The sequence below is a fragment of the Bos taurus genome, chromosome 2, assembly GCF_002263795.3.
Source record: "Bos taurus isolate L1 Dominette 01449 registration number 42190680 breed Hereford chromosome 2, ARS-UCD2.0, whole genome shotgun sequence".
Lineage (NCBI taxonomy): Eukaryota > Metazoa > Chordata > Mammalia > Artiodactyla > Bovidae > Bos > Bos taurus.
This window is the reverse complement of record NC_037329.1, coordinates 130,274,345-130,290,023: the sequence shown is the minus strand read 5'-3', so window position 1 is coordinate 130,290,023 and position 15,679 is coordinate 130,274,345. Positions and strand designations below refer to the sequence as shown.

Below are 15,679 nucleotides of genomic sequence, written 5' to 3'. Positions count from 1 at the left end.
CCTATAAATGCTATGGTCCTTTGTCTCCTTTTTTTTTTTAGTTTTGTCTTTTTCACTGGTGGCAGGGGGGATTAATATTTTCCAGAAATGCTCTCATAATTAATAATTGGTGTTAGTAAGTGCTTAGCACATGATGGACACTGGATGGAGAGCTTTATGTAATTTTTACTTCCCCAGCACCATGATGTAGGGGCTGTTGTTGCCCCACATTTCAGGCAAGGACACCTACACCAGGAAAGCCACCTGACGGGTACATGGCCATCGAGCAGCTCGGCTGGGATGTGATCCAGGCCACCTGACTCCAGAGCTCAATCCTCCTTTTAACTTTTTATCTTGTATTGGGCTTTAGCCGATTAACCACGTTGTGACAGCTCAGGTGAACAAACAACGGACTCAGCCACACATATACGTGTGTCCATTCTCCCCCAAACCCGCTCCCATCCAGGCCGCCCAGAGTTCACTCTTAAACACCAGGCTACATCCGAGCATTTCTTGCTTGATACCCAGTTAGCAGAAGATACCTGGGCCACCAACTTCTCAGTCCTTGGGCCACTGGTCAGGGCCACCTGGACGGTCATAGACCTACCACATCCCCTGACCTGCTTTCTCCTTGACCTCCCCCTCCGTCTCTCCTGCCTGAGACAGCCAACCAGGCCGGAAACTCTGCTTTTATCAGCTGGAAACGTGTCCAGTAGCAACAGGAGTCATGCCCTTTGCCTTGTTTGGGGACTAGATCGTTTGTGGTCTAGGAGCTGTCACTTTGAGGGGCCCCTGCTGCCTCTCACAGAGTCACCAGTCCTCAGTGGACCCTTGATGGCTCAGCCGGGGCTCTTCCTTCAAATCAGAGGACCATTCAGGCCCTGTGTGAGCTCCCGCTGAGCCCAGCCTGGGGTCAGCACCAATGTGTGAGGGTGCTTCCCCCCCCAGACAGCTCAGGGAAGCATCACAGCCTCACTGCCTTCCCCATCTCTCCTCTTATCCTGGGATCCTGAAGGAAGCAGTGTTTCCTAGAACAGCAATCATTTTTTTGGAGAACTCAGGATCAGGAGACAATAGAGAATGTAGTGGTTCAGAGCCCGTTGTAGAGTTACTCAAATCTGAGTTCAGATTCCTGCTGTGTCCCTTGATAGGTGTGTGCTTTGGGCATGTTTGCATGTCTTTTCCTGATTGTTTTTCTTCTCTGTAAACTGGAGGTAATGAAAATCTCAAGGTAATCGTGGAGATTAAAAGGAACACCTTTGAGATTCTGGTATAGGTCATCCGGGTGTCACTAGTGGTAAAGAACCTGCCTGCCAATGCAGGAGACCTAAGAGACACCGGTTCGATCCCTGCGTTTGATAAGATCCCCTGGAGGAGGGCGTGGCAATCCACTCCAGTATTCTTGCCTGGAGAATCCCATGGACAGAGGAGCCTGGTGGGCTCCATTCCACATGGTCGAGAAGAGGCAGATATGACTGGAGCAGCTTTGCATGCACGCATAGGTCATGGTATGTAGGAAGAGCTCCATAAAAATGGTACCATTCATCAAGGGACCCAAAGCCTCGGGCAGTCCTTGTCCCAGTGCAGAGAGCCCACGGGGTGCTTCCAAAGCTCAAGTAGGGTAGACTTCTGTAGGGGAGTGGAAGGTGAAAAAGAGGGCCAGCCGGACAGAGTCCCTGGAGGTCAGGGCCCGGCCTTGGCATCTCTCTGTCCCCCGTTTCCTTGATGTCTGGCATCCAGGGAGCACCTTATGTAAGACTGGAGAGCGGCAAGCCCAGGGCTGGGGTCTGCATGCCTGGAACCGTGCTCCTGATGCTCCTCCTTGCTGTACCTCGGGGCCACCTGGAGCGAGATCCTACAGCCCAAGGGATGGGTCACAGGGGCAAGCAGACTTCCTGGGTAGAACCTGGCCCTGAGGCCCCAGTGGGCTCGCTGTCTTGTCCTGGCATCAGCAGAATAGGTCATCTCGACCCATTTCTGTGCCAACCTGGTCTCTCGGCTTGGAGCAGGAGAGCCCTGGGGTCGGGGGTGGGTAGAGGGGAGGGGGCGTGGAGCACAGAAAGGAGAGGAGGTGGCAGGTGCTTGGCCCAGAGACTGGGTCGCCCTCGTGTTGTGCAGGAGCAGCGGATCCGTAACGCCTTACACTTGAGGAGCACTCTGCTGCTCTCAGATCACTTCCATTTGCGTCACCCATCCTCAGGGTAACGTCAAAGTGTAGAGTCAGTATCTTCACGGTTACCCTTTTCCAGTGAAGGAATTCAGATGCAGCCTCCTCTGAGGACCTAAGGGTCCTCAGCTAGTGAGATGGTTTGGATACCAGATGGAGTCTTTCCCCACCTCGCCTTGCTGCCCTGTGACGCTCTGGTCCCCCCAGTGACATCATGACTTGGAGTCATTTGCTTGCTTGACTCTGGGCAGCATCGCCCTGAGGCTGGAAGGGCTTGAATGATTATTTTGCAGATGAAGAAATTGAGGTTCCAGGAGGTGACGTCACTCGGTCCCGTGGGAAGTCAGTAGCAGAGGTGCAGTCAGAGCAGCTGGACCCGGCATTACCTTCACTTTGCCAGGAAGAGCACACCTGAGCCCAGGTGAGGGCGGGGACTCGGGGCTCAGCCGGAGGCCCCCAGGAGGGACAGGCTGAGCGTCAGTTACCGCCCTCTGCCCTGGCCCGGCCAGGCGTGCGCCCCCCACCCGGTGCCGGTCACAGGGAGCCCCCTCCAACAGGACTCTCTCTGATGACAGAGGCGGTCTATCCTGCACCACCCCATGTGGGGCCACCGTCAGATGTGGCTTTGAGCACTTGAAACGTGGCCAGCGTGGCCGAGAAGCCGGATTTTAAATTTTAAATGGTCGTGTGTGGCTAGTGGCTGTCGTCTAGATGGCAGAGAAAGGGGTGGAGGCTCAGAGGTGATCACTGCACAGGAACTGGCTGAGTCTGTATTCAAACCCAGGTCCGTCAGGCTCCAAAACCCACCACCTTTCCCCTCCTGTCAGGAGGGAAGTGCAGTCAGCGAGTGGTGAGCATTGGCCTCGAGGTTCGGAACACCTCGCTCCCTGAAACCTTCATGCTTACACGCTCGGTGTCTCCCCTGCTCTGGGCCCGCCCCGTCTTCATCCTCATCCTAGTCGGCACCCTTTGTACCAGGGGCTCTACCCCCCTGCGGACTGACCCTGATACGTTCTCTACAGTGACAGTCCTGCCATCCCATTTTACCTACGTGTAAGTACGTGGAGAAGGATGGAGAAGGCAATGGCACCCCACTCCAGTCCTCTTGCCTGGAAAATCCCACGGACAGAGGAGCCTGGTGGGCTGCAGTCCATGGGGTCGCTAGGAGTCGGACACGACTGAGCGACTTCACTTTCACTTTTCACTTTCATGCATTGGAGAAGGAAATGGCAACCCACTCCAGTGTTCTTGCCTGGAGAATCCCAGGGACGAGGGAGCCTGGTGGGCTGCTGTCTATGGGGTCGCACAGAGTCGGACATGACTGAAGCGACTTAGCAGCAGCAGCAGCAAGTACGTGGATGCTCCAAAGGGTGGAGAAACTCGTCCAAGCTGGGTGATCTCTTGCTGGAAGAGTTACGCTGGTATGAATACACAATGCCCAATTCTTGCTCCTGTTTCTTTCCAGCTCCACACCAGAGCTGAACTGAACTTAGAGGGTGCCACGGAGGCAGCCAAGAAGCCCCCTGCCCTTCCCGTCTTGAAACCATGGCACTGAGCTCGCCGCCTGGGCACCAGCCACTGTGCCCCGGAGGGGGCGGCAGGGGCTTCAGTGTGCATACCCTTTGCATGTCTCCTATTGCAGTAGAAGCCACTTGCCTCAAACACGTGTTTTTTTTTTTGTTTTTTTTTTTAAGCCTACCACATCTCAAATGCGAGTTTTGTTTATCTTGGAACTAGCAGGATTTGCGGCAGCAGGCCAGCACATTTATAATGAGAGTTGTGGGAAAACTAAACTCATTGTCACTCACGAGCCGCGTGACCTTGGACAGGTCTCCTCCGCCCCACCCCAGCGAGCGGGTTAAATGACCGCTAAGGGCCCTTCTCCAATATTCTGTGACTCCTCACAGAGCACAGGTGGTGGAGAAATCAGGATTCAGGGCCCGACTCTGCTACTTCCACATCGTGTGACTTGTCTCTGAGCCTCCGGCTCCTCACCTGGGCTGGTGCTGCCCCTGCAGAGCGGAGGCCTGGGTCAGGCACGGGGCTGCCACGTGGCGAGGGGGCTGGGGTGCTGCTGGTGGGCTTCGGGGGGCTCACACAAAGCCCAACAGTACCTCATCGCCCCACTCTCCAGGAAGAGACAATGGAGGAACTCCCGGTCCTCAGAGGGGAGGGGAATGGGTCCCCTTCTGGCCAAGATGCTGCCACAGGTGCTCAGAGCTGTGCCAAAGAGAGGCTCCCAAGGCGCCCTCCATCCGGGCCAGCCCCGTCTACTCCCTCCCCAGTGGGGCCGCACCTGCCGCCTGCACAGCTGGGAGGAGCTGGCCGGACAGGTGACAACAGGCTCCAGGCCTTCCTGGAGCTTGTGGGGAGGAGCTGCCCTGGAGAGGAGGGGATTTTAGCACAGCAGCCCTGCAAGCCAGGGTCTGAAGCAAACCCCGGGCCGGGGGTCGCCCCAGGGCTGAGTGGTCAGGGCTATGGGGTCACGTGGTCAAAGATCAGCCCTGCCACTGCCCAGTTCTCTGGCTCTGGGCAAACCACATAATCTCTCGGGCCTTATTCTCCTCATCTATGAAATGGGGGCTTCCCTGATAGCTCAGTTGGTAAAGAATCCACCTGCAAAGCAAGAGACCCTGGTTTGATTCCTGGGTCGGGAAGATCCGCTGGAGAAGGGATAGGCTACCCACTCCAGTATACTTGGGCTTCCCTTGCGGCTCAGCTGGTAAAGAATCTGTCTGCACTGCGGGAGACCTGTGTTCAATCCCTGGATTGGGAAGATTCCCTGGAGAAGGGAAGGCTACCCATTCCAATATTGTGGCCTAGAGTATTCCAGGGACTGTATAGTCCATGGGGTCTCAAAGAGTCGGACATGACTGAGCGACTTTTTCACTTCACTTCACTTCAGTTCACATGAAATGGGGAGGATAATAGTCCTTGCCTGCCTCTTAGGATTATAAAATAACCCCCGTGAAGGCCCTGACCTACCCTGCAGAGCAGGGACTCAGTGAGTGGTTATTAGCTTCCCTGGCCCCTGACCGCAGAAAGGTCAGCTGTTGCAGGACGAGGCTGTGATTCACAGCCGGGACTCTGAGGCCCACGGAGTAAGAGCAGAGGAAGTGCCTGCTAGGAGTTCCACCCCCGACCTCGGTTAGTCTGCGGCTTCTGCAGTGACAGGGAGAGGCCTGAGGGGCTGGGCAGTGGAGACCAGAACCCCAGGTTTATGACGGGCTTCCTTACACCAGCCATCAGGCAGCCTGAGGAGAGGATCCCTGGCTCCCACAGACTGCCCCCATCTCCTGGTCAGAGGCTTCCCACAGGCCTTCTTGGGGGCTGACGCCCAGGCCCTGAGAGGGGACAGGGATTCAAGGCTCCCAGCATGGGGCCCATGGACCCCAGCCAAGCAGATACTCTGGGCCAAACTCACCTCCGGCCCAAGCTGGCCCCATGGTCCACCCAAGCCCTCTGCTGGCCTTTTCCACCCGGCTTCTCCCCATCCTTCAAGGGTCAGCCCAAGTGACCCCACTCTAGAAAGCCTCCACCAGTCACCCCAGCCAGAAGGGTCCTCTGGACTTCTCTGATCCCTTATATGACCCACAATATTAAAGCACTTGATAATATGTGTTCACACCTTCTCTTTTCACTTTTTCTTTTTTTTTGGTGGCGAAATAAATATAACATTTACCCTTGTGGCCGTTTGTGAAACTTCAGTGGCAATAACTGCTATACTCACATTGCTGCATAGCCATCACCGCTGTCCGTCTCCAGAACTTTCTTGCCTCTTCATACTGAAACTCTGTTCCCACTGAATGTTTCCATCACCGTTGAAGGCGGCCCATTCCTGTGAGCACCAGCCCTTGGCCCCCTCCTCCTGGACACCACCGTCCACTCCCTGTCTCTGACTGTGAGCACCAGCCCTTGGCCCCTGCTCCTGGACACCACCGTCCACTCCCTGTCTCTGACTGGCTAGTCTAGGGTTATCATCAGTTCAGTCGCTCTGTCATGTCCAACTCTTGGCGACCCCACGGACTGCAGCACGCCAGGCTTCCCTCTCCATCACCAACTGGAAGTGGAATTAGTGAAATTATGTAGTATCTGTGTTCATGGCTTAACCCTCCATGGAGCCCTGTGCCTCTGCTGAGTGACTGGGGAAGAGGGGCAAGTGAAGGAGCAAAAGAACAAGGTGATGATGCCTAAGGCTTCCAAGACAGGCCTGGGCCCCTGCCACGCCCCTCACACCACGTACCTAGAATCCATTCATTCAACGATGGGCATCTATTAAACTCAGTGTGGCCAAGGCAGGGTTCTCGGTGCCACAGACACCACAGTGAACAGAACAGAACAAAATCCCTGCTCTCACGGAGCTCATATTTTAGTAGGAGAGACTATACATGAGTCAATAGTCTGCTGGATAATGTTGAGTGTCCAAGAGAACAATTAACAAAATAAAATTTTTTAAAAAGAGAGAACGATTATATCGATAGGGGACAGAGGGGCCTGGCAGAGGTGTGGATAGGAGGCTGGGAAAAGCCTCACTTATTAAGTGACTCCAGCAAAGACCTGATGACTTCCACGGCCTGGCTATGTGAATGTCAGTGTCTACAGAAGAGCTTCCCCAGCAGTGGGAACAGCTTGTGCAAGAACCCTGAGGCGTGGGCCTGTGGCTGGTGCGAGGAGTATGGAGAAGGCCAGTGTGGCTGGAGCAGGGTGAGCCAGGGAAAGCCTAGGAGGAGATGCAGTTAGAGAAGTAGTCAGGGGGACCTCCCTGGTGGCACAGTGTCTGAGACTCCACGCTCCCAGTGCAGGGGGCCCTGGCTCAATCCCCAGTCAGGGAACTAGATCCCACGTGCCCCAGTGAAGATCGAAAATCCCGTGTGCCACAGCTAAGACCCTCGCAGCCCGATAAAAAATAAAAATAACTAGTCAAAGAAAGAAAAGTAGCCAGGCCAGATTACCTAAGACCTTCCACGGCCTTGTAAGGGTTTGGCCAGTGGCGGGTTTTGAGTGAGTGCTGCGGTTGCTGTGTAGAGAATAAATATAGGGAGAGAGAGTGGGTGCTGGGAGATTACTTAGGGGTTATTGCAGTATCTCATCACAGAAGAATTTCATAAAGATTAAAAATTAAAATGAGGCTGCAACCTAAATAAGTTTCTGAGTGGCTCATTTGTTAGCTGAGCAGGGAAATGATGAGGGCCTGGACCAGGGCACTGGTGAGGGGTGGTCAGATGCTGACAGCAGGGCAGACAGGGTTTGCTGATGGATTAGACGTGGGTTGTGAGAAAAAAGAGAAGACTCAAGAATGATTCCCAAGCTTGGTCTGAAAGTGGGAGCATGAAGTCGCCACAGGCTGGGGAAGCGAGCAGAGCGAGGGCAGGTTTTGGAGGAAAGAAAAGGAACACAACTGGGGGCATGTTAAGCTTGACGTTTCAGTTAAACACCCAAGGAGGCACCTGAAACATGAGTCTGGAGTCAGGGACCTTATGATCACCCTGCCCAGCGTTCCTATTTTGTTTTCTGAGGCCCAACTGGCACCTGGCATCAAGAGAGCTTTCTAGAAACCCAGGTGTCACAATCTGCCATCCTTTGCACATCTGTCCATCTGCCCGTCCATCTATCCATCTATTTATCCACCCACTCATCCATCCATCCATCCATTCATCCACCCACTCATCCATCCATCCATCCACTCATTCATCCACCCATTCATCCACCCACTCATCCATCCATCCATTCATCCACCCATCAATTCATCCACCCACTCATCCATCCATTCATCCACCCACTCATCCATCCATCCATTCATCCACCCACTCATCCATCCACCCATCCATTCATCCACCCACTCATCCATCCATTCATTCATCCATCCATCCACTCACTCATCCATCCATCCATCCATTCACCCATCCATTCATCCACCCACTCATCCATCCATTCATCCATCCATTCATCCACCCACTCATCCATCCATCCATCCACTCATCCATCCATTCATCCACCCACTCATCCATCCATCCATTCATCCACCCATCAATTCATCCACCCACTCATCCATCCATTCATCCACCCACTCATCCATCCATCCATCCACCCACTCATCCATCCATCCATTCATCCACCCACTCACCCATCCATCCATCCACTCATCCATCCATTCATCCACTTACTCATCCATCCATCCATCCATTCACCCATCCATTCATCCACCCACTCATCTATCCATTCATCCATCCATTCATCCACCCACTCATCCATCCATCCATTCATCCACCCACTCATCCATCCATCCATTCATCCACCCACTCATCCATCCACCCATCCATTCATCCACCCACTCATCCATCCACTCATCCATCCATTCATCCACTCACTCATCCATCCATCCATCCATTCACCCACCCACTCATCCATCCATTCATCCATCCATTCATCCATCCACTCATCCATCCATTCATCCACCCACTCATCCATCCATCCATTCATCCATCCACTCATTCATCCATCCATTCATCCACCCACTCATCCATCCATTCATTCATCCATCCATCCACTCACTCATCCATCCATCCATCCATTCACCCATCCATTCATCTACCCACTCATCCATCCATTCATCCATCCATCCATCCACCCACTCATCCATCCATCCATTTATCCATCCATTCATCCACCCACTCATCCATCCACCCACCCATTCATCCACCACTCATCCATCCATTCATTCATCCATCCATCCACTCACTCATCCATCCATCCATCCATTCACCCATCCATTCATCTACCCACTCATCCATCCATTCATCCACCCACTCATCCATCCATCCATTCATTCACCCACTCATCCATCCATCCATTTATCCATCCATTCATCCACCCACTCATCCATCCACCCACCCATTCATCCACCACTCATCCATCCATTCATTCATCTATCCATTCATCCATCCACCCATCCATTCATCCACCCACTCATCCATCCATCCATTCATCCATCCACTCACTCATCCATCCATCCATCCATTCACCCATCCATTCATCCACCCACTCATCCATCCATCCATTCATCCATCCACTCACTCATCCATCCATCCATTCATCCATCCACTCACTCATCCATCCATCCATTCATCCATCCACTCACTCATCCATCCATCCATTCATCCACCCACTCATCCATCCATTCATCCATTCATTCATTCATCCATTCATCCACCCACTCATCCACCCATCTGCCCATCTGTCTGTCCATCCACTCATCCACCCATCCATCTATTCATCTGTTGATCCACCATGCCCTGTACATCTAACCTGTGTCAGACATGGTGTCAGGTGCTGGGAATACAGGAATTAGGAAGACACGTCTTCCCCTCAACAGGCTCACAGTCTTGTTACAAATTCTCTAGGCCTTCCACTCTTCCCTTGGCCTCAATCTCTCCATTAGTAAAATGAGTTTGGGCCAGACAATCTTGAAGGGCTCTGCCAACTCAGATCTCCCATAACCACACGAGGCCAACTTGCCCTCGCCCTCCTCTGAGCTGGGCCCCCCAGCTGGGGTGGATGGATCTAGGCCAGGGTCCATGTTGCCTTCCTGCTCCCATTACACCCACCTGACCTAGCAAAATTGCCCTAACCTCGGTTTTGCCATGTTCATCTTCTACCGAGAAGTGATTAACTCTTGGTGAAGCAATTAAGTCAATCGAGCAAGTGTGGTTTACAGGCCACGGGACTCACAAGTGACGTGGGTTAAGGTTAAGGGGGATGTGCTCAGTCACTAAGTCATGTCTGACTCTTTGTGACCCCATGGACTGTAGCCTGCTAAGTTCCTCCTTCCTTAGGATTTTCCCAGCAATAACACCGGAGTGGGTTGCCATTTCCTTCTCCAAGGGATCTTCCCAACCCAGGGATCAAACCCACATCTCCTGCATCTCCTATATTGCAGGCAGATTTTTTTTACTGCTGAGACAACAGAAAAGCCCAATTAAGGGGGATGATATTTGGCAATTGGAGGGTGAAAAAATCTTACTCTTGTTATGTATAAAGTGCATAGATAGAGCACATACACAAACATACAGTGTATCTGTAGTATGAAAATTTCATGAGCATGGAGAGTTAGGGGAGAAGATGTCTTAAAAGGCTCCTTGGGGAGCAATCCTGGAAGAAGGAGTGAGAAGCACCAGGTTAAGAGAGGGAGGGAGGGTCAGAGTTTGGAGCAGACAATAATAGGGCTCAGTCCTCATGCTGGGGACAGAGGTGACCAAGCTCAGAGACTCTTCCCTGCAGCTACAATCTAGTGAGGGACAGGCGGGAAACTAGACAATCGTTATACACGATGACAAGAGCTGTGCGGGGCCGGGGTAGGGCTGGGGGTGGGGTTAGCACCAGGAAGGCTCCAGGGATGTTGCCGAGCAGGCAGGGCTGGATGGGAGACCAGGCAGCTCTGGGCAAGGGCAGCCTACTGACCCCAGCTCCCAGTCCCGGAGGGCGGAGAGAGCAGATGCCCACATAGACTGATTCCTCTGGGGAAATGGAGGTGCAGGCTGAGAATTTCCTGCTTTCAGAGCCTCTGCTCAAACATAACATCATTGGGAGACGCCCGGATTCCTCCCATTAGAGCTCCATCAGGGCAACTTGAAATATTACTCTTGATGGTACTGGAAAGCATTCCAGACCAGATACCAAAATACCTGACTCCTGGTCCCAGCTGTGCCCCTGCTGTACACGGAGTCAGTGTCCTTGGACAGGCCATCTCCCTCTCAGTCTCAGCTTCCTTGTCTCTAACACAGGAGCTAAGTACAGTCTCTCCCCGCACCTACTTCACGGGGTGTTAGATGAGGGAGGCACGCAGGAGCCATGAGTCACACTCCCCAGACACATGAACTCTTCTACTCACACGCACCCACTGCTCTGAGGAGGAGATTCCTCCCCATTGTACAGATGAGAAGACCGAGGCACAGAGGAGCTAGTCACCTGCCCAAGGCCACACGGAGAGTAAGTGAGGGAGCCAGGATTTGAACCCACTGGCTGAAAGCAGGCACGCATGTGGTGAGAAGACACAGACAGGGATAGGTTTAGGGAGCCAGACGCACCGGGTGTTCTGAGCTGTCAGTCTAAGAGCCACACTCCCTCACTCCCCTGGGCCCCGTTTGCAAGCAGGGCACATGCTGAAGAGATGGCCTCGGACGCAGCTGGAGATCCCAGGCTAGAAAAAGGAAGGCCCCAGGGGCCCTAGAGCTGTCTTCCCAGCCCCTCAACCGTCAGCAGTATCTGCTTACGACGGGGATGGGGTCACACTGTGCCCTGGCTCCAGACCCGCAGAGTGGCCGAGATGAAGTCCTGGCGGCTCAGCCGACAGACAGGGCGCTCCACGACTCATCACTCACAAGTCCCGGCCTCCAACCTCCCTCACCAGGCTACCAGACTGCCAGCAGCCCTCTAAATGCTGTGCCTGTCCTGTTCCTGCGGCAAGAAGGAAGCATGGCTCCCTGCGCCTCTGCTCGTGGTCCCAAAGCCCAGGGTGCCTGGCCTTCCCTTCTTCCTGGCCGACTCCTGCTTCTGCGGGAAGGCATCCTGAGCTGTGACCAGGATGTCGGCTTTTTCAGGAAACCCTCCTTCACGCCTCCGTTGCACCCTTGCGTTGCCCTGACCCCAGGGGCCACTGTCTTGGGGTCAGCCTTGCTGGACAGGCCTGGGCCAGAGTTGTCATCTGCAGGTGGACCAAGCCCCCCACCGGCCGTCCCGGGAGGCCAGCACAACCTTGTCCTGTGTTATCATCCTCATGGCAGAGAGGACAGAATAGGAACTCAGCCAATGTCACTTGGCTACTAGGAGGTGGAACTGGGATTGAAACCCGGAAGTCCAACGTCAAAGCTGTCGTCTCAGCCTTGCAGGAGGAGTGGGCCCCTGGGAGGCGGAGGGCCGGAGCTGTAGAGCCTTTGTAGAACTTTCCAGCACCAGGGCTCTCAGATTCTAATAATATCCACAGCAGCTGAGTATCACTGTGCCGCGAACCACCCATCCACACGGCCTAAAACAATGTGCCCAGGTCACTCTCTGTCCCTTCACCCTCAGGTTAGCTGTTTTCACCGCACCTGTCACCATCTACATGTGTATGCAGCCTCTCCTCACTGGTCTGTCTCCTCACCTACACGGGAAGCACCGTAGCGGGGTGGGCCCCTGGCCTTCCCGGTTCACTGTTGGGTTCCCGGCGCCTAAGACAGGGCAGGTGCTGAACGAATGAACACTTCCCATGCCTGTGTGCCCACAGGGCCCGAGCCCTTCACATCTCTCACCCACCCACCCTCCCAGCCGTCCTTGGACGTAGGAGGTTTTTTCAAAGAGGAAGGGGGGCCCCAGAGTTGTCAAGTGATTTGCTCAGGGCCTCTGATAGGTGACAGAGCCAGCCAGGGGTCAGGCCCACTGGGTTCCAAAGCCTACCCTTTCGGACTTGCTGTTGTCGTTCAGCTGCTAAGTCGTGTCCAACTCTGCGACCCCATGGACTGTAGCCCGCCAGGCTCCATGGGGTTCTCCAGGCAGGAATACTGTAGCGGGTTGCCATTTCCTTCTCCAGGAGATCATCCCGGACCAGGGATCAAATCACGCCTCCTGCACTGACAGGCAGGCTCTGTACCACTGACCCATTGGACACTAGGCCACTGACAGGGAAGCGGGCACCAGAGGGGCTGACGGACTGGCCTCACCCCCAGCCAGCTTCGCCTTTGTCCTCTACACAGCCCGCTGGTGGGTCTCTGAGGTCCTGAGGCCCAGACCTGGGCCTGTTTGTAACACTTCTGCTCTGCCTTTTATGAAGCGTGTAAGGCCTGTAGCCTTCACCACTGAAGGCTGAGTCCAGAGCTCAGCTTTGCCTTTTTCTCCTTTTTAAATGAGCGCATCCTTCCGCAGCTGTGGTGTCCTTAATTCACTGGCCTGCCCCCATCCTTGGTGAGTTCTGGATACTCCTTTTAGGCTGTGTGACCTGGAGCAAGCCCCAGCCCCCGCCCCCAACCTATACCACGAGAGCTAATGATTCTTCCAGCTCAGATGTTCTGAGACCAGGAGAAACAGAACACAAGCCACACGTGTCACCCTTATAAAAATATCTGCATTATTTATCTATTTCCGCACTGGTCTTAGTTCTGGCTCGCTGGATCTCTAGTCATGGCATGTGGGATCTAGCTCCCTGACCAGGGGTGGGACCCGAGCCCCCTGCTTTGGGAGTTTGGAGTCTTAGCCACCGGACCACCAGGGCAGTCCCCACAGGTGCCATTTTAAATTTTACAATAGCTGTGTTAAAAGAATCAGAAGAAACAGAAGAAATTACTTTAACTACATATATATTTTTTGGGGGGGAGTGTGTGCTGGGTTTTCATTGCAGTGCATTGGCTCCTCTAGTTACGGCGACTAGGGGCTGCTCTCCAGTTGCTGCGTGCAGGGCTGCCACTGCAGTGGCTTTTCTTCTTGCAGAGATGGGCTCCAGGTTCAAGATCCTCAGCAGCTGCAGGCACATGGGCTTAGTCACATGTGGAATCTTCCTGGGCCAGGGGTCAAACCCATGTTCCCTGCATTGGCAGGCAGATTCTTTACCACTGGACAACCAGGGAAATCTCAATTTAACCATATATTTTATTTCACCCAGAACATCGAAATTATTCTCATTTTAACGTGTAATCAATATAAAAATACTAACGAAATAGTTGACATTTTCTTCATGCTAAATCATCTCAATTCAAACTACTTGCTTTTCACGGGCTCTGTAGCCACACGGGGCTAGTGGCTGCCTGCGCGACCCATGCCGGGCTGGAGTTCTCATCTCATCCTGCCCCCAGCCTCTGCTCTCACTGACTCCCCAGAGCCCAGTTGGATGACAGCTATACAGGGCCTGTGACACCCAGAGCTCTGCTCTGAGGCTGGGGGATGGTCCTTGTGGCCTTGAAGGTCACGCAGGGGAGAGGGGCACTGCCTTCCTCTCCCCCAGGAGGGGAGACATCACGAGGAAGACAGATCTCAGAACCCAGGGTCTCTTCCCAAGGGCATGGGTCCCCTTCAGCTCAGATCCAATTGAGCCAGGTGCTAAACCCGTTACACGACTCATCTCATTTACCCTGGCAAGAGCCCAGTGAGAGGTGGGAATTTGGATCCTGGTTTTGCCCAGAGGAGGAAACTGAGGCTCAGAGAGAAGAAGGGACTCTTTCCCTTGCACCTCGATTCCTCTTTCATTCTGCCTCTCCCTTTCTGGCTCCCTCTCACCCATCGTGCGTGTCTGTGTGTGGGTACGTGGGGCGGTGGGGAGGGTGGGTTGGCTACAATGCACTCGGGACCCACACACAGCCTTGGCACCAGGCGTTATCATCCTGCTCACGAGCTGCCCCACGGCTGGGGGTCAGGACAGTGGAGAGAGGTTGGGTTCAGAGCTGGACTCTGGGACCCAGAGACACAGGACCTAAGACCCTCAGCTAAGGTGGGGGCAGGAGGGTGCTGGGGAAGGGAGGCTGGGAGACAGAACTTTCTTCTCCTGCCGCACCCAGCGCCCTGAGCCAAGTCTCACCCCCAACCCCCATTTCCCCTGTCTCGATCTCTGGGACCCCAGGGCCCCCGGGCCTGGCCCTGAGCACCCTCAGTGAAAGAGCGTCTGCCCATAATTCTCGTCCGTCTGTCCGTCCTCCCCGCTCCCTCTCCCACCCTCCTCCTGGCAGTTCTGTCTCCACCTCCCTGCTCTTTCTCTCGCTCACCCCCTGAGTCTGGCTCTTGGCTTGTCTCTCTGTTCCTTCCGTCTCTCTCTGTCTCTTTCTCTCTCCCTCCGCTCACCTGTTTTCCTCTGGGCCTTCCCGTCTTTCCCCGCATGTCTGGGGTGTCCTCCGGGGTCCCTGACCTCACCCTCAGCCCCTCCAGCCTCTCCGTCCTCTCTCTGTTCCTTGGTGTCTGCTCTCATCGCCCCCCAGCCCTCTCTCTCCCTGTCTCTTGTTTCTTCTCCTCCTCCCTGAGCTTCAGTGGAGCCCGGGCTGCCGGCTCCTCCTGTCCCTCCTCCCCGGGAAGGTGGGCGGCCAGCGAGAGGGCCCCAGCGGATGACAGCCAAGCCCCAGCCTCCCTCGGAGCTGTCACCGAGGAAATCACACACCAGCGCCTGAAATTCAAATTAGAGTTTTGCTGAAGCTGCTAAAACTCATCAAATACTATCTTTGAAGTCCCCGAGCAAGCTGGCCATTGCTCTTAAACGAATCTCTGTTGGAAACCGAGGGGCGGGCGGAGGGTTTGAGCCAGGCCACCCCAGACCTGCCCTGCCACATGGGTCCCCCCACCGACCCCCGGACACTCCCGGGGTCAGCCACCAGGCTCCGCTGGCTGAGATCCCACTGCCCCACAGGCTCCCCACCCCTCCCCAGGGGATCACCCATGCCACGGTGCAGGGAGGATGACGGAGAGCCGGAGGCAAGGGAATGGGGGGGCGTGACCTCGACTCTGCACAGACTCCACCTCCAGGTCCCTCATCTCCTCCCCAGCTCCCTGCTCCTCTGGCCCCCCAGGCGGGGTGAGAGTATTTAC

The 15,679-nt window shown here is 54.6% G+C and overlaps 1 long non-coding RNA gene across 1 annotated transcript; it reads right to left on the bottom strand.

Moving 5' to 3' along the window:
• Window positions 1-13,456: 13,456 nt before the first annotated feature.
• LOC132343612 (uncharacterized) lies at window positions 13,457-15,377 on the bottom strand. The gene is made up of 2 exons (XR_009492530.1): window positions 14,945-15,377; window positions 13,457-13,698 (listed from the first exon to the last, which is right to left on the bottom strand). It is a non-coding gene; the product is annotated as an uncharacterized lncRNA (long non-coding RNA).
• Between the last annotated feature and the right edge of the window lie 302 nt (window positions 15,378-15,679).